The sequence below is a fragment of the Macaca mulatta genome, chromosome 14 (genome assembly GCF_049350105.2).
Source record: "Macaca mulatta isolate MMU2019108-1 chromosome 14, T2T-MMU8v2.0, whole genome shotgun sequence".
In the NCBI taxonomy this organism is placed as follows: domain Eukaryota; kingdom Metazoa; phylum Chordata; class Mammalia; order Primates; family Cercopithecidae; genus Macaca; species Macaca mulatta.
In genome coordinates this window covers 75,411,439-75,429,381 of record NC_133419.1, presented here as the reverse complement: position 1 = coordinate 75,429,381, position 17,943 = coordinate 75,411,439, and the positions used below count along the sequence as shown (strand labels likewise).

Below are 17,943 nucleotides of genomic sequence, written 5' to 3'. Positions count from 1 at the left end.
TTCTGTGGCTGCAGTCCTGTGAGAAAGTCTGTATCCTGACTCTCTGCCTCCACAGTCATTGTGCCCTCATCTGTCTTGTCAGGGGCCAATGCTGGGACATCTCCAGGCTGCCTTCAATTATGAGCCAATAAATATGAGATGCGCTGTGCAATGAGCGGCTGCTCGGGCCACCAGCTCCACCTCCACCCCCGCCAGCTTCTGTACCAGGCAAGATTGGATTTTGTGTCATTCATTTTTTATCTCTAGTCCCTGTCAGATGGGGAGATACATGACGTGGGCAGAGGATAATTTTATCCTTCCCCCGTGTAGCAGATGCAGCACTGAGGTGGAGCGTGGGATGTCCTCAGGTTGCCTGCTGCCCTCACATGAGGAGGTCCCCCACCCCCAACCCACTAACCCTGCACTCCTGTTCTCCACTGGGGCAAAATGGCATGTGTAGAGGAGAATCCTAGGCAGGAAGATGAGAGACCTGGGTTCAAGCCTCAACCCTGTTGCTGACCCCTTTTGCAACCTTGAGCAAATGTCTGAAAATATTTGATGAGGCCTTCTTTATATCAAGCCCTGTGCAGGATGGCAGGGGGCCACAAAGAAGAATCAAACCCGATCCCTGACCTCAAGGAGCTAGCAGTTGACTCAAACAGACATCCCAAGGAGGGGTGGCATTCATTGGCACTGGGTGTGATGAATGAGAATTTGCCAGGTAGGATGTGAGGGAGGGGAGGGACAGAATACATTCGGGCTTAGGCAGAGGGAACTCCTTGAATAAAGCATGGCAGAAGGGAGTGCATGACCAATGTGTGCTCAGAGACCTGCAAGTATGGCTGGGGCATAGGGTAGATGGAATGGGGGGAGAAAAACATTTTAAGCAGGTGAGTGTCATGATCAGATTTGACACTTTAGAAAAATTTTTTCTAAATTCACTTTAGAAAAATTTTTCTGACTACTATGTGAAAAGCAGATTTGGCAGTTAACAGTGAGTGAAGACAGAGAGCCCAGTGAGGAAGCTGATGTGATGGTTCAGGAGAGGGAAGACCATATCCTAGATAAAGCAATAACAGTGGAGCCAGAAATCATCATCATCATTATTATAATGAATACTATCATTAAGTGTTGCTAGGGACAGGCAGTCTTAAGTATGCACATCATTGTTTCTAATTCTCACAATAACTCTTCAAAGTAGATTATTATCCCCATTTTGTAGATAAGGAAATTAAGACTTGAATGTATTAAGAGAGTTGCCCTTAATATACAATCACACAGCCGATAAGTGATAGAGGCAGGATTTCAACCCAGGTCTGTCTAACCCTAAAGCCTATACCTGTCCAACCAGGTCTTTCTACTGTGTTCTACTTCCTAGAAAGGAAGGTACAGTTTCTAGAGAGCCTAAAGGGGCATAGACTCTACCATGGTTTGGATATTTGTCCTCTCCAAAACTTATGTTGAAATTTGATCCCCAGTATTGAAGGCAGAGCCTAATGGGGGGCATTTGGGTCACGTGGGTGGACCCCTCATGAATAGATGAATGCCTTCCCTTAGGGGTGAGTTCTCAGTCTATTGGTTCTCATGAGAGCTGGTTGTTAAGAAGAGCTTGGCACCTCCCCCCTCCCTCTTGAGAGCTTCCCCTCTCTCCATATGATCTCTATACACACCAACTCCCCTTCACCTTCACCCATGCGTGTAAACAGCCTGAGGCCCTCACCAGATGCAGAAGATGAATGCTGAGCTTTCCAGCCATCCAGAATTGGGAACCAAATAAACCTTTTTTCTTTATAACTTATCCAGCCTTATATGTTCCTTTATAGCAACACAAAATGGACAAAGGCAGACTCCATCTGATTTTTGTGAATCTTTGGAAATGGAAAGCAAAAGACAGAGAGTGTTTAAAAATGATGTGCAAGCTTCTGGGCAGGAAGACTGAGTGGACAGAGAGAGAGAGAGAGCACAAAAGGAGGAGCAGGCTTGGGAGAAACAGGTGAGTTTGGTTTTGGCCAGCTGAACAGGAGGGCAATTGAATATTTGGGTGTGGAGCCAGGACCTGTCTGGAAATAGAGATTTGGGAATTGCTGACAAATGAGTACTCACAGTGTGTGAGTGGTTTAGGTCATTAAAGGGAGTGTGTATGGTGAATGGAAGATAAAGGGTGGGATCTTGGAGAATTCCAGACCTTAGAGGATGAGCTTAAGAGGGAAGATGAGAAAGTAGAGTGACACAATATGAAATTGCTTCAGGAAGGTCAAGGAGTAAATTGTCCCTGATGCTGCCCAGCAGTCAGTAAGGTGAAAGCTAAAAACTTGACCTGGGTTTAGAGACCAGCAAGCAACAGTGGGGCAGAAGAGCTCCACGCAGCAGTCACTGGAAACCTTGGCAAGGTAGTCTTCATGGACACAGTGTTAACGAACAGTTGGAGGGACCTATACATACTCTACTTGTGGCCCTGAATTATCTCTGGGCTCTGGGCATGGGGAGAGTTTTGACCAGCGTTACTGGGACACTAGTAACTCCTATCCAACCTCTCCCAGAAATCCTTAGCCAAGTGAGGGAAGTACCAGTATTAGGAAGGGAAACAGGAGAGATGGGGGTATGACAACTGAGAAACCACCAAGAAGGTAAAAAGGAGATTTATTTTAATACTGTTTACAAATAATTTTAGTTACCAATAAAGAACTCACAGTCCACCATGGCCGAAATGTTAAATGGGTGAAGAAGAATAAAAACTGTGTGGACGAAGTGAAACAGAACAGTGCAGGTATTGGTCTGTTGCCTTTAAGGACACTTTAGCTGTTGTCTTTATACTTGAATGATACCTTGGCATAACATTAGAGGGCATTTGAGCAGAAAAGCAAAACTCCAGCTGCATAGAGAAGGCTCAACTGAGGTGTCATCACCAATTGAGTTATACCAAAGTATTCAGTATTTATCTTTGCTCATCTTTTAATCTTGATAAAAAATTTGTTTCAGAACTACTAGAGCTGTGACATGTCTTACAATTTACAAAGCTGATTTCAAGTTTGATTGACAGTATTTTTAGGCTATTGAAGGGAGTATTTTTTTCCTTCGGAAATGTGGCGGCACAATCTTCCTAAGCTTAGGGCAGTTTAGGTAGAGGGGGCGGGGGAGTGGAGGCTGGTGTGAAGAGGGGTAAGGAAGAATAGCTAGCAAGTAGAGAAACTCAAGAAATTGGGCTATGACAGAGAGGAAGGAAAGAATAGTGACTGCAGAGTAACATGGGTTTGAGGACACTTTTGAGATGGGAAAGTTATAAACACGTTGAATGCTAAGGAGCCAGGGGAGAGAGGTAGCTTAAAGAGGTGAGGGAGGGATTGATGGAAGCAGTTCCTAGAGGAAGTAGGCAGAAAATGGGCTCCCAGGCCTTGAACTGGAGTGAGGCTTTGAATCCTGGCTCCACCAGGACCATGTGAGTTTGGTCCTTCCTTAAGCTAAGGCAGAGATTTGCAAAACAGCGATCCTGATAGTGTCTATCCTATAGAGTTGTTATAAAGATTGAATAAGTTGATACAGATAAAGTGCTCAGAACAGCACCTAACACATGTTAAGTTCTTAACAAAAATTATCTGTTAGTGGTAATAAAAATCAGCTGTTAGCTAATTCATTTTGTAAAGCCAGAAAGAAAGGGGAAAATATTGGTGTGGCCTGTGGAAACTCCATTTGGAAAGGAGAAATGATGATAGAGTTCACACCAACAGCTTTGCTCTTGAGCGAAGGATTTGGAGTTAGAGCTGGGTTCACATCACTTCACCATGCTCAATCTCAGTTTTCTCATCTGGAAAAACTCCATCTCAAGGGAAGATTGCAAAGAGTTCTTAACATAAATGGGTAAAGCACTGAGCATGGGGACAGGTACTTAGAGGTGCTCAGTGAATGATAGCTACTTATAAAGCTCTCCTACTCCCTTCCCAGTGACACAGACCTTGGCAGGGAGTCTGCTGATGGGGAGAGCAGAGCTGAGGTTGGGAGATTTAAGTGCAAAGTTTTTTGAAGAGCAGGGTGCTGTAGAGGATTGGGGCAGGAGGATCACCCTACCCCAAGTCCAGGCTGGCCAGGGAAGGAAGGGAGGCCAAGAAAATCTGCAGGAATAAGAGGTATCCAAGGCTGGAGGCCTCTGCAAAGGTGAGGGAAAGGGGAGGGGTCGGGAGAAGGGTCTATGGTGGGAGAGGAAGATTTCTGAGTTTCATTCAATCAGAGTTTTCTGAGTCCTATAGTATGCCAGGCACTGTTGTAGCACTTTATATACATGAGGTAATCCAACTTCAACCCCTCCCTGCTGCCCATCCAGGGCCTGTCACTCCCACAAATCTATGAGGGCCTTGCAGACCATAAACCAGTCTACAAATCTCTGGCAAGGTTGGGCAGGAAGAATCAGAGGGCCAATTAGACTCCCTCTATCATGCATGTGAACTGAGCAGGATGGGGAGAAACTGCTAGTTTCTACAAAGGAGCCCAGAGGAACAAACTGTGGAGTTGAGTTGTAGCCATAAGCAGTCACATGTAAGAAAAAGTTGTGCTAGAACAGAGATTTTGAGGAAGCAGAAGCTGTGAGACAGACAGGAGAGAGGAAAAGAATACACCTATGAGTAGTGGAAGGTGAGCAGATAGCAACAGAGACCCATTGACAAAGAAATGGAGGAGAAGCTAGCCCCCAAGTGACCTGTGTTCCTTCCAATGTGCAGGTTCCAGTTCCGGTCCCCAAAGTTGGCTCCTTCCCCAACCCACTTGGTTGGGCTCAAGTGGTTTGCTGTTCTTTGCAATGGAATAAATCCAAATAAAGCCTATTCCCATTTTGCAGATGAGAAAACTAAGGCTGAGAGGGAAAATGACTTCTTCTTGGGATCCACCCCTGTCCCCCATCTCCCAGTCCCTTTTAGGTTCCTACTTGGGACTTGACATTCACGCAGGAAGTCCCCACAGTGGCTAAGGATCAGGTTTTAGGGCTTGATGAGAAAGCAGGGAAGGGATTCACAGGACCCAGGCAGGAAGGACAAGGGCCAGACCTGAGCAGAGGGGGTAAGAATGAAAGTTGTCTCTGAGTGGATCCTAGATCTAAATAGGACCCAATAATCTCCTTGGAGCCTCATGACTTCCTAGGAAAGTCAACGCCATCATCTCCATTGTACAGCTGGGAAAACTGAGGTTTGAAGAGGCTAAGTCACCTTCCTAAGGTCACATAGCCAGTAAGAGACAAAGCTGAGGCTTCCCCTCTGGTCTCAGACTCCAAGTGCAGGCCCTTCCTGCTGCTGTAGCTGCCCGTCTTTTCTGGAAAATCAGCTTCACTCAGAGAAGAGCTCTCAGCCTGCCTTGCTATAGAATGGTTGTGGCCTTGGCCCAGTCCAGTTGCCTCCCTCCCTGGATCTTAGCTGAGTGGGGAGGGGGTCCACTAGATGTCTGAGGTCTGCCTGCCTGCTCTTCTAGTGGGTTCCAGTCTCTCTACAGCTGGGCACCATCCAGGCTACTCCCCATCCTACCTCCTTTCTCTAATAATTAATCTCCAGCCAACAGTCCTAGCTGCAGTGCTTTCATCATCCAATTACCAGAGTTGCGGGCACAATAAATCTTGGTCACACAAATGCAGGCAAATCTGCAGCTATTTTCATGGCCATTACAGTGCATAGGACATTGGGACTCAGGTCATTTGCCTTTCTGACATGGAATCCTGCCCCCACCTCCTATCTTCCCCATCTTCTTTCATTTTTCAGTGGCAGCTGCCTCCCTCCCCTATCATCTCCCAAGCACCTGCTCCTCCCTTCCCCTCTTGGGCTGTAGACCAAAGATCAGAAGACTGTGTGACCTCGGCCAAGTCAATTCTCTGACCTTCAATTTCTTCACCTATAAGACAGGAATAGCATGATTGACCTTATTAGGGTTTTGTGAAAAGTAAATAACCCAAGTGCAGTATATATCTCACTGGTGGCAGGTATGGCCTACTTCAGTGGTCTTTGCTATTTTTTTTAATAGCTATGTATATAATTTAATGTATATTAGGAAAGATATATAAAACCAATGATTTCATGAATATTATTCCTTAGGAGACCATGAATTAGGCATTTTCATAAAATATGCTAAAGAAAATTATTAAGAATCCATGGATTTAGCAAAAATCATGGAGGAGGCATATGAATGAGAGAAACTTGACATAATGGCTGTGTGCTGCTTGCCTTCATCAATATTTGCTCTGTTCTCCACCTTCCCTCAGTTTCCGCAGAGGGGTATGTGGCACCCTACAGAAGGAGGGGACTCATTCTGTTCTGAGAGGCTAACTTGCTCTAGTACATGGCTCTTCATTCATGTGAGAACCACCTCCCTCCCCCTGGGGCCTGTCCCATGCAGGCCCTGTGCTGGGTGCTGAGAACACACAGCTCAAACGGCAGCCCTGTGTTCAGGGAACTCCCAGGAACTCTTCTCTGAATCTGGCAAGAGAGCTGTCATTACCTTTACTTGACAGGATGTAGAGCAGGACTTTCCTTGAGTTCTGGATTTGTGGAATTGCAGTGAAGGCCCAAAGCTGAGGACAAGAGGCTCTAAGACCACACTCTGTAAAGAGAGATATGAAGGAGCATACACGTGCACACACACTCAAAGAGAGGACATAGGAGGGAAGAGGGGAGAAGTCAGGGTGGCCTTGTAAACAGTGTGGTGTTTGTGCTGAGAGTCACTGCCATGATGGGGAATGGAGAGTGTGCCCAAGCCCTGCACAGAAGCTGGGCGTGCCTGCCAGAAAGGGAGCCTCACCTGGCATCTGGGCAGAAAGCTTGCTGCACCGAGAACTCACAGGCCCACCATGGGGCTGCCACTGAGCAGCACAGAGGTAAATGAGTATCCAGTGGCAGGAAACCTGCTGAGAGGGTCTGGTCCGTCCAGCAAAGCCTTAAGGGAACATGGTGAGTTCTGCAGGAAGAATGCACAGGACTCTCTCCCAGTGTTTCCTGGCTGTAGGCAGGCATGGAAGATGACAGGAGTTTCCATGGCTCCATGCAAAGAAGCACACAGATTAAAATAGGGGAAGGATTCACAGGGCTGTTCAGATGGCCTCAGACCAGGTAAGCCTGACCCCACCTAAACAAGAGGCTGAACCGTGGGCCTCTGATGGAGTCCAAGGAAAACTCAGCTGCCCATCTCTGAGTGGGGCTTGGCAACAGCAGGCACAGAGGAGAAACTGAACATTGTGCCAGGAAAGTCATGCCCACCAACTCCCAGCTAACAACAGGTCGGCAGAGTCCATCAGCCTTGGAACCAGAAGCAGATCCCATGCTCACATGCACACACACACAGAACTTCTTCACTTGTAAAGCCACCATCCCTCTCGGGCATCAATTTCCCCCTGGGGACAAAAGAGTTTCAAAACTGACAAAAGAGTTTCCAGGCAGTCTGCTGTTCTGCCACCAACCACAGGCATTACTGCTTAAAATTCCAGGGTGCCTGAGCCTGCAGGAAGTTGGGGGAGATTGCCACCTGGTGGTCAATTTTGGCAATGCCATGGAGCTTGTAGCAGAGCCTGGGACTAGGAGTCCTCAGGCTCGCCTGGCCTGACTATCTGTATGACCTTGAGCAAGTCACTTCCACTCTTGGAAACTGTTTTCTCAACTAAAATGGGGAATAATGATGCCAGCCTTGCAGAACCATAGTGAAGATTAAACCCACTGCACTACTGTGCCTGTCTTGAGCAGGGCCTCAGTAAAGGTTTGATTCACCTGGGTCTTGTTCCCACGGGATATGAGCAAGGGTCAGCTCCAGGAGACAGAGGGGGAGGTGAGCCACGCTCATGGAGATCCCCAGCTCCCCAGGTTTCTTTCACTGCCCGCCACCCAGGACCGTCTTTCTGTGTGTATGGAACTGTTCTTAACCTAAACCTGGACAGCTCTTTGGATTCCAGAAGTTCAGAACTGTGAAATGCTGATTCTAGAGTCTGGATCAGGAGAGCTCATTCCAGGCCTAGTTCTTTCACCAACTTGCTGTATAGCTTTAGTCAAGTCACCTGGTTAATATCTAAGCTTTTGTTTTCTCTTTGTACAAAGCAGGTAATGATTCCTGCCCTGCTTTTCGGCTCTGTATTGTGCTATAACTCACTTTTTTACCCTCAACTCTTGAAGGAAAGTCTGTTACATGCACATGCTTGCGCCTGGTGCTTTGGGGAATGAGGCAGCAAGGGCAGCATCAGAGTCTGGAGCAAAACAACTCAGTCACAGTCACAAGAATGCAATAGCAGCAGGAATTAAGAGTGAGAGGTGATCAGAATATAAGCTCCCAGGAATTCTCAGGATCTTGGGAAAGACTACGCTTTGCACAGAATATAGGATGATGACTTGCAAAATCTTTTTCTTTTTTTTTTTCTTGAGACAGAGTCTCACCGTGTCACCCAGGCTGGAGTGCAGTGGCGAGATCTCAGTTCACTGCAACCTCCGCCCTCCGAGTTCAAGCAATTCTCCTGCCTCAGCCTCCCAAGTAGCTGGGATTACAGGTACCCACCACCATGCCTGGATAATTTTTTGTATTTTTAGTAGAGAGGGGGTTTCACCATCTTAGCCAGGCTGGTCTTTAACTCCCGACCTTGTGATCCACCCACCTCAGCCTCCCAAAGTGCTGGGATTACAGGCGTGAGCCACTGCACCCAGACAGTGACTTGCAACATCTTAAGAAACTGAGGGAAAGTGTGATCCCAGAAGGGTGGAGGAGCAGACAATCTGAGGACTTCCATGTTACCCAGATCTCTGACTCACTAGAGGGACTGTTCTGGGACTTGCGGGACTGTTTGCTGGGAGCCTCACTCCCACATGGGAAGGACTGACTACAATATTATTATCCATACCTATCCACCTGAAGTTGTTCCCAAGCCTTGGACAGAGCTGTGCAGGGCCCATGGTCTCCTCTGACTACTCCTTACAGATACCTCAGATTTTAGACTTTTGTCTTGCTAGCCCCAGGCAGTCTTACAGATAACATGTCCTAATTTCTGAAAACAAATTCAGACCTAATCTCGTTTGGTAAAAGAGACCAAAATGATGAGTTCTCAACTCTGTACCCAGTTCAGGTGACCCTCTCAGGCTTGGGGACAAAGCTACTTGCCACTCGCCACTTACCCACAACTGCCCACCCTATCATTTTCACTTATATACACACTCATTTAACAAACTCTGTGAGGCCCATACTCTGTGCCAGGCCCTAGGCTGGGCACTGGGAACATAGAAAGGATCAGATGTGGTCCGTGTCCTTGAGGAGCTCACAGTCTAGAAAAGGAGCCATATATAGCAACAGAACATTCCACACAGAATGGGCAGTACAACGTTAGAGGGGGCACAGTGGAAGGCCAGAAGTGGGCCTACCTGATCTGTGGTCAGGGCAGGCTCCCCAGTGAATGGCATATTTAAGCTAGATCCTGAGAGGAAAAGGAGGAATTCTATCAAAGGAGAAAGAGCATTTCAGACAAAGCAAGGTGTACACAGAGGCATAAATACTGTGACCTGTTCAGGAACATTGGGCTGTGTATGGAGGACTGTTGTGGGAGATGAGGTAGAGAGATCAGGCCCTGAACACCAAGATAAAGGCTTCATCCTCCTGGTGAAGGAGCCATTACGTGGGAGAATGGATTGGAGGGTGGCAGGGAGCTGAAGGAGCAGTGAGGACCTGCTTGAGCAGTCTTGACTAGATATGGCAGGCCCATAGCCTTCACTGCCTCCAGTCCCCCTAAGTGGGTCACTGTGGTTCCCTCAGACACAGGAGAGACCCCTTATGGCCCCAATCCCACTGACAGACTCTGCCTCCCGGGCCCACTGGCCCTGCCCAGACATGAGAGTGGTGTATTAGTCTGTTTTCATGCTACTGATGAAGACATACCCAAGACTGGGCAATTTACAAAAGAAAGAGGTTTAATCGACTTACAGTACCACATGGCTAGGGAAGCCTCACAATAATGGTGGAAGGCAAGGAGGAGCAAGTCACATCTTACATGGATAGCAGCAAGCAAAGAGAGGGCTTGTGAAGGGGAACTCTGCCTTATAAAGCCATCAGACCTCATGAGACATTCACTATCACGAGAACAGCATGGGAAAGACCTGCCCCTGTGATTCAATTACCTCCCACTGGGTCCCTCCCACAATATGTAGGGATTTAAGATGAGATTTGGGTGGGGGCACAGCCAAACCATATCATTCTGCTCCTGGCCCCTCCCAAACCTCAGGTCTTCACGTTTCAAAACCAATCGTACCTTCCCAACAGTCCCCCAAAGTCTTAACTCATTCCAGCATTAACTCAAAAGTCCACAGTCTAAAGTCTCATTCGAGACAAGGCAAGTCCTTTCCACCTATGAGCCTGTAAAATCGAAAGCAGGTTAGTTAATTCCTAGTTACAGTGGGAGTACAGCCATTCCAAATGGGAGAAACTGGCCAAAACAAAGGGGTTACAGGGCCCATGCAAGTCCAAAATCCAGCAGGAAGTCAAATCTTAATGCTCCAAAATAATCTCCTTTGACTCCCTGTCTCACATACAGGTCATGCTGATGCAAGAGGTGGGTTCCTATGTTCTTGGGCAGTTCTGCCCCTGTGGCTTTACAGGGTACAGCCTCCCTCCTGGCTGCTTTCACAAGCTGACATTGAGTGTCTGCAGCTTTTCCAGATGTACAGTGCAAGCTGTCAGTGGATTTACAATTCTGGGGTCTGGAGGACAGTGGCCCTCTTCTCATGGCTCCACTAGGCAGTGCCCCAGTAGGGATTCTGTGTGGGGGCTCCAACCCCACATTTCCCTTCTGCATTGTCCTAGCAGAGGTTCTCCATGAGAGCCCTGCCCTTGCAGCAAACTTCTGCCTGGATATCCAGGTGTTTTCGTACATCCTCTGAAATCTGGGCAGATAGTCCCAAATTCCACTTCTTGACTTCTGTGCACTGGCAGGCTCAACACCACGTGGGGCAGGAACCATCATATACGCATTGTGCACACATTATGGGCTAATATGATTACTGTAGGAAAAAATAATAATGAGGGCGGCTCCCATGTTTTGAACACTGTGGAAACTGCCAAGGCTTGATGTTTGCACTCTCCAAAGCCATGGCCCGAGCTCTACATTGGCCCCTTTCAGTCACAGCTGGAGCAGCTGGGACGCAGGACACCAAGTCCCTAGGCTGCACACAGCACGGGGACCCGGGCCCAGCCCATGAAACCATTTTTCCCTTTAGGCCTCCAGGCCATGATGGGAGGGGCTGCCATGCAAACCTCTGACATGCCCTGGAGACATTTTCCCCATTGTCTTGGGGATCAACATCAGGCTCCTCTTTACTTATGCAAATTTCTAGAGCCAGCTTGAATTTCTCCTCAGAAAATGGGATTTTCTTTTTTATCGAATTGTCAGGCTGCAAATTTTCTGAACTTTTGTGCTCCACTTCCCTCATAAAATTGAATGCCTTTAACAGCAGCCAAGTCACCTCTTGAATGCTTCACTGCTTAGAAATTTCTTCTGCCAGATACCTTAAATCATCTCTCTCAAGTTCAAAGTTCTGCAAATCTCTAGGGCAGGGGCAAAATACCACCAGTCTCTTTGTTAAAACTTAACAAGAGTCACCTTGGCTCTAGTTACCAACAAGTTCCTCATCTCCATCTGAGACCACCTTAGCCTGGGTTTCATTGTCCATATAATTATCAGCATTTTTGTCAAAGCCATTCAACAAGTCTCTAGGGAGTTTCAAACTTTTCCACATTTTCCTCTCTTCTTCTGAGCCCTCCAAACTGTTCCAACCTCTGCCTGTTACCAAGTTCCAAAGTAGTTTCCACATTTTTGGGTATCTTTTCAGCAATGCCTCACTCTACTGGTACCAATTTACTGTATTAGTCAGGGTTCTCTAGAGGGACAGAACTAATAGAACAGACATACAAAGGGGAGTTTATTAAGTCACATGATCACAAGGTCCATAGTAGGCCATCTGCAAGTTGGGGAGCAAGGAAAGCCAGTCTGAGTCCCAAAACTGAAGAACTTGGAGTCTGATGTTTGAGGGCAGGAAGCATTCAGCAAGGGAGAAAGATGTAGGCTGGGAGGCTAGGCCAGTCTAGTCTTTTCCCATTTTTCTGCCTGCTTTATAGTCTAGCTACGCTGGCAGCTGATTTGATGGTGCCTACCCAGATTAAGGGTGGGTCTGCCTTTCCCAGCCCACTGACTCAAATGTTAATCTCCTTTGGCAACACCCTCACAGACACACCCAGGATCAATACTTTGCATCTTTCAATCCAATCAAGTTGAGTCCGTTTTAACCATCACAAGTGGGAAAAAGGCAGGGAGGGGAACAAGCTCACTTTATCTCCATCTCAAGCCCATTACACAAATGCATTCTAGATCCTCTCAATAAGCTAAGAGGTGAGAGTTGTTGTGCCCACTTTACCGAGGAAGAAAAGTAGGCTCAGAATTTAGTGAATTGCCCAAGGTCTCACTCAGCTAGTTAAAAAAGGCAGTGGGTGGGTGGGGAGAGGAAGGAAGGAGGGAGGGAAGGGAGGGCTTAAAAAAAGTGCTAAAACTTGAGTTAGAATGAAGACTTGTCACTTCTGCTCAAAGCTCCTCTTCACTGCAAGCATAACCTTAATTTTTCTCTCTTCTCTAAGACAGAAATGACATTCTCCTAAATGTCATTTAAGTGTTTTCCTCCCTACCTCCCAGTCTTGTCACAGAAAATAGATTTTACTAATTCCTATCCCAAGATCAGAGGCCCCACTATGCAGTACAGAGGTCTTTTTCAAGAGTGGTCTAGAGTGCTCTAGGCAGAGCAGGCATATCCTAGAGGCATCCCCGCATAGCCCTGAGAGAGGAGAACTCAGCCTGGCTCACAGGCCCAGGTCAACCTCTTTCAGACAGTACAAGGAGAGCCAGCCTTTGGCCCCAGTATCCCCAAAGAAGCCAGGCAAGGACTCCTCAGCCCAGCATCCTCAGGCAGCCACGATCAGCCCTACCTCAGACACCCTAAACCAGGATTTCCCAAGGTCTACCCTGTGCTAATTAGAAAAGGTGCCCCTTCTGACAGTTGCAGCCTTATAATTGCAAGGGCTGGGAGCTCAACTCTTGGCTGGATTTCAGGCCTCATTTGCCTCTTGGTCAGATACGTCTGTATGGGGCACCAACAGTAGCAGCCCTGCTCAAACACATCCACCTATCTGAGCCCCTGAATCTGGAACCTATCTGTCCCTAGCTGGTGGGATCAGCCTCAGCACCTTAGCAAGTATAAGTGTGTCTGCAGCCCCATCAAGTTCAGGAAGTCTGACAAGGATCTGCCCCAACTCTGGGCCTAGTACAAGACCTATGCCCTCTCATTTGGAATGCCTGAAGCACTGGGATACTCACTGGCATTGGAAGCAGACATGGAAGCTTACCCTCCCAAGAGCTGTAAGGACATTGTAGCTTTCCTCTAAGTGAGCATCTTCATATGAGGGGTGGAGATTCTTGACTCTGGCCTCAAGATTTATCTTTCCTGTTAGGTCTTCCCTCACTGATTTCTACTGCCACCACCATGCTGGCCTTTGGGAGCCTCACTCTCCACTTTCAGGGCTCTAGGTCGGATGTGTTTACCCAACTATTCCTTACAGCCATTGACACAGCAGATGCCAGGCTAGAGTGTTCAGACCAGGCTTTAGAAAAGGTTTCTGAGCAGCAACAAAGAACATACTATGAACCTGGATAATTGGACTGGCAAAGTAGATCTTTCTCACCTCCAGTCTGGGATTCTCTCAATGGCACCTTCCTGAATCCATGGCTCACTTTAACTCGGGCTGCTGAGGATCATCCTTAGGGTCACTTCAATGCCATAAAGTCTCAAATGAAAGGAGTGTGTCAAGAAAGGCAAGAGTGTCCTATCCTGCCCAGGACCTACCTTCGAGTTTCCAATTTTGAAAGATCTCTGCTTCTCCAAGTGATTAAAAATAGAATGGCCATTAATTCTTTCAACAAATACTTAAGTCCCATTATGCTATGGGATGGAATAATATGGTAAACAAACAAACTTGGCACCCCCCCTCAAAACTCATACCTGCCCATAGGACTTGGCGTTGACCCAAAATACATGGCCTATAAGCATAATTCAACTTCAAAACAGAAACCTGAGCTTCCGAGCCAGGCACATAGAGTAGCAGGAAAGGCACTGCAGCTTCTTGACAATTTTCCAATGCCTTGACCCCAAAGAAACCTGAATCTGGGGTCGCTTAGGGGAAGGAGCTAAGGAGAGAGGTATCAAGAAACACAGGAGGACCTCTGTCTTTGGCCACAGTGTGGCCACCAAAGGCAGAACATGAGAGTCCAGATCAGACAAAGGGTCAGGTTATTGTCTGGATGATGGGTACAATGAAGCCCCACACTTTTCACCCTTGAATCTCATATTTGACCCATAAACCCATGGAGTTCAGCAATCTCTAGCTTGGCAACTGTCCAGACATAGCTTATGCTCTGAGGTCTGACCCTTGTTCTCCCCTTTGCAAGGATAAAAAGCCCCTTCCACACAGCTGAGTCCTTGGCAGCGCAAGTAACTCGAGGTCTGTTTGTCCACAGCCTATCCAGTCCTTGGGTGAGCCCAGAGTCTTACAAACATGCTGTATGGGTGGTGAAGCATCCTGTGCCCACTTGTCCAGATCCGTGCTCATGCTATGTTACCTTTATTGGAAAGACTATCAGTAGGAATTCCAGGTAATTACTATGTCATGAGAAAGCTAAATTTCTGACCAGGAAGGATACAGCTGACTAACAGACTAGAGACACAAGTTGGACACCTGTTTGGGAAGTGAAGCTTGATTCCATAGGAACAATAGTAGTGACAGTCTGTATTCCTCCTACCTCATGAGGCTGGCAAGAGTGTGAATAGGAGGCAGGTAAGTCAATAGATGAAGAAGAAACTACCATAACATAATTCTACTCCAAGAGTGGTCTGTGCACCCGCAGCATCGGCATTATTTGGGAACTTGTTACAAATGCAAATGTTCAGATCCCATCCCAGATTTACTGAATTAAATTCTTGTGGAGGGGGAGGCTTGAGGGGCAGTGAGGCCAGGAAGCTTTTTTTTTTTTTTTAAACTTCTACAGGTGATTCGTATGCACACATAAATTTGAAGGTATTGCTAACACGTCTTAGTTCAGGCTACTATAACAAAAACACATTATACTAGGCAATTTTTAAACAGACACTTATTGCTCAGAGTTCTGGAGGCTGAAAAGTATAAGATTAAGCTACCAGCAGATTTGGTGACCAGTGATGGCTTGCTTTCGGCCTCACAGATGGCACCTTGTTGCTGTATCCTCACATGACTAAAGGGCAAAGGGGCTAACAAGCCCCCTTGGGTCTTTTATAAGGTCACCAATCCCATTGATGAGGACTCTGCCCTCGTGATCTCATCACCTCCCAAAGACCACACCTCTTAAGACCATCATCTTGGGTGTTAGGTTTCAACATATGAATTTGTGGAGGACACATATATCCAGACCATCACATACACATTGTGCACACATTATGGGCTAGTATGATTACTATAAGAAAAAATAATAATCAGGGCAGCTCCCATGTTTTGAACACCTTCTATGTGCCAAAGGTTTAAACTTTTATCTAAAAAAGTTTTATCTATCTCCAAGTTGTGACTCAGAGATAAAAGGTATTTTTATTATTCTTTTTTTCTTTTTTTGAGGCAGGGTCTCACTCTGTTGCCCAGGCTGGAATGCAATGGCACAATCACAGCTCACAGCAGCCTCAACCTCCTGGGCTCTGGTGGTCCTCCCACCTCAGCCTCTCGAGTAGCTGGGACTACAAGTGTGTGCCCCTACACCTGGCTAAATTTTGTATTTTTTTTTTGTTGAGACAGGGTTTCACCATGTTGCCCAGGCTGGTCTTGAACTCCTCACCTACCTTAGCCTCCCAAAGTGCTGGGATTACAGGCGTGAGCCACCATGCTCAGCCTATTCTAGTTTTTACAGATGAAAAACTTATAAAGATATTTTCCCAAGTGACTCAATCTTTCCAAGGCTCAGTTTCCTGATTTGCAGGCTGGGGACAATGTTTTGCTTCTTTGGCTCTTGTGAGGATTAGGGATGACATGTGAAGGACCATTCACATTGCAATGGTAGGCTGAGACCTGGCCACTGGGTACAGCTTCAGAGACTGCCCCATAGTGGGGAAAGGCAGAGACAGGGTTACTGGCTGTAGTCCCAAACAGAATCTATCTCCAACTTGTGACTCAGAGATCTGCCTCGTGTCACTTGGCACTAAGTCAGCTTCATCTGCTATCAAGTTCTGTTTACCCCTTAAGATAATCCAGGTTCTCGTTTCTGATTCTATTCCTAGTTGGTGACAACAGAAACTATGTTTAGGATGACTCTGAGTCTTGGAAGCCATCTGATCTGAAGGTTGGGGGCACTGGAAAATAATCTCCAGCTAGGTCTGGGCTTCTGAGGAGAGAAACGAATGCATTTCTCTTGGATAAAGTGGAAGGGGAAAACCTTTGGTTTGAGAGGCGACTCTAGTGCATGCTAAGACACATTATTACAGTTGCCTCATCAGCTGCCTCTTACCAGCTGCTGAATGTCCACCATGTTCCAAGGACTTAACAGGCACTATCTCTGCCTCATATCAACCTGCAAGGTAAGCACTGCCCCTCAGTTCTGCCTCTTTGCTGTATGACAAAAACAGAGGTTTTTGTCACACTTACTGGTTGTGTGACATTGGAACATATTGTGTAACCTTGCTGAATCTCAGCTTTTCTAGCTCTAAACAGGCTTGTTGAATTAAGTGAGAGAATGTATAACCCAAAGCACATAGTAGGCAGTTTACAAATGTTATTCCCCTTGAACTCTTCTTCCTATACTGTAATATGCCTGGCCTTGTGGTAGGCACAGAGGACAGAGACCACTTAGACCAAGTCCCTTCCCAACTACTTGGGGCTGAGATTTCCCTCTTCCATACCCAGGCTGGGTTGTTCCTCATAGCAGGGGAGCAAAAGGTCTGGGGCACAGTCAGAAGGTTGGTGAAAATCATCAGGCCTGCAGTTGCTAAGGATGGACTGAGGCAAGGCATGATGGCCATCTACCTTGGAGTGCCCTCCTCAGTGGGCCCTGCCTTCCTCCTCTCTTTCTGCATCACTCTCATTTTTAGCATCCAACTGTCAAACCTTGCCAGTGCTGAAGGATAATGGAGATCAAAGGGAGGATGGCAATTTATCTTCTTCCTATTGACACAACACTTCACTGTTTGCTAAACCCTTCTGAGGATTCACTAGCTCATCAGATCTACACCACTCTCTGGTGAAGGGGCTGGGCAAGGGTTGTGCTCATGATAGAGCCGAATCAACTGGTTCCCAGGAGGGCCAGTGACTTGCACAAAGTCATCCATCAGGTTACTGACAAGCTCTAGGACAAGGACCTTGAACTCCTGGCCCCTCCTAGTCCAGTTCTCTCTCTGTTCTAGCCCAGTGTCTCTCCTGGTAATGTACTGGTAGGTAATAGTGTTCATTAAACTTTAGTATTTAAAGTAATTTCTTGGACAATCTTCATGCGACATCACCAACAGGTTAACAAAGCCTTTAAAGCTCATAGTGATCGGAACCTGCAAACACGCCACTAGAACTTAGCAAAGTTGATCAACCTGTGATTGTGTTGCCTACCACTTAAGATGTGTATGCTGCCTGTTGCATGGCTCTTGCTTCAATTCCAAGAGCAAACTTTCACTTTGGGAGGTACTGTGTCAGTTACTATCACAATGTTCATTGCTACTTTTGATCAACTTTATACCCTCATTCCAGAGCTTAAAGAATTCACTACTCCAGACAGATCAATCATGGGAAAAGAGGGTCAAAATGCTCCGTGGTTCATGGCTGACTGGAACAAAATGAGCAACTTCAACACAAGTGCAAAGTCGCTAAAGCTGTCTTCTGATATATTACATTGTGTGCAAGCTGAGTGGCAATCCAAAGCAACAAATCACCAAAAGGTTTAAT

The 17,943-nt window shown here is 46.8% G+C and overlaps 1 long non-coding RNA gene across 1 annotated transcript in view; it reads left to right on the top strand.

Annotated features, from left to right (window-relative positions):
* Positions 1-1,659: 1,659 nt before the first annotated feature.
* Positions 1,660-17,943, top strand: part of LOC144334379 (uncharacterized) — a 23,108-nt gene continuing 6,824 nt past the window's right edge. Inside the window, exons 1-5 of the long non-coding RNA XR_013404166.1 lie at positions 1,660-1,972; positions 8,353-8,470; positions 14,519-14,653; positions 16,296-16,592; positions 17,103-17,441. This is a non-coding gene — a long non-coding RNA (uncharacterized LOC144334379). The remainder of the gene's footprint in view (positions 1,973-8,352; positions 8,471-14,518; positions 14,654-16,295; positions 16,593-17,102; positions 17,442-17,943) is intronic.